The following is a 1,237-nucleotide window of genomic DNA, read 5'->3' on the forward strand; positions in this document are numbered from 1 at the left end:
GCTGGAAGCCACAGGTGTGGGTTCAATTCCAGACCTGAAGGGCAGCTAGGGGCCATAGTCTCAGTGGTTCCACCAGGCTCTATCAGACCAGCAAACCTGATCTTTTTTTTTTTTTTTTCCCAAATGATTTTGAGTTTTGTTCCACAGTATTCTCCCTCTCTATCCTACATAAATCCCCCTCTGGGTGGTTAACAGTGGTAGCTGGGCATCATCTAGTTCTTCTGGTCTCGTTGTCATGTAGGCTATAAGTTGCATATTTTTCAATGAATGTTTATATGTATTAAGGGGCTCTGGTGGTGTGGTGGTTAAGGTATTTATTTGTACTCCATAGTTCAACTTTCAAACTATAGACAGGCCTATAAGGTGAACATTAACACCAGGGAGATACTCACTTCAGTCATATGAGATCAAAAAGGCAGCATTTTGATGTAGTTATTCCTCATGATGAAACTGGTAATCAACTTCATGGTGGAATCTACTTAAGCAGCTAAGTAGCTGCCTTAGGGTGTGGTCTGCTTCCAGTATATAAGAAAACAGGTTTGAGAAAGGTCCCTGAGCTTTTTGGCATGCTTAGAACCTGCATTTCACCAAGACTTCTTTCAGCAGCCTGCCATGCTGGTCCTGCTGATCTTGGGACTATTTCTGGACTTGAACTTGGCTTGCTGTGTTGTTTGATAATCTTGGGACTGTGCCATTGTACTGGTCGACCTTGGGTTTGTCAGCCTCAGCAGCCAGCAGCTGCCTGAGTAAAGAGAATCTTCCAGCTTCCGTGGGCCGGGAGCAATAGGCAGAACTGAAGCCCAAGGTCAAGGGACTTTCACCCAGACCCTAGAACTGGCACTTTGAAGTTGGGCTTCTAGGCTCCTTAACTATAAGAGAATAAATCCCTGTTTGTGAAGACCACTCACTTGTGGTATTTTCTGTTAGAGGAGCATTAGAGGACCAAAACACTTGGCAAAGCTGACATTCAAGAAAGAGGGCAAAATTAGGACATTGCAAGATAAACAAAAACTAGGGGCATTTGTTACTATCAACCAAGCCTTACAAGAAATACTAAAGGGAGTCTTGAAATCAAGGGGCAAGATGGCGGACTAGGCAGAAGGATTGCACAGACCCTCTTCAACAAAGAAAAGGGAAACCAATAAATACAGACACAGAAGATAATCTTGGACCCCTGAGCCTTGAAGGAAAGGATGCAGATTTGGACTAAACCCCAACTAGCAGAAGAATTTGCGTG

This window comes from Orycteropus afer, unplaced genomic scaffold (assembly GCF_000298275.1).
Source record: "Orycteropus afer afer isolate SDZICR_OR568_19922 unplaced genomic scaffold, OryAfe1.0 scaffold00027, whole genome shotgun sequence".
Classification (NCBI taxonomy): Eukaryota; Metazoa; Chordata; class Mammalia; order Tubulidentata; family Orycteropodidae; genus Orycteropus; species Orycteropus afer.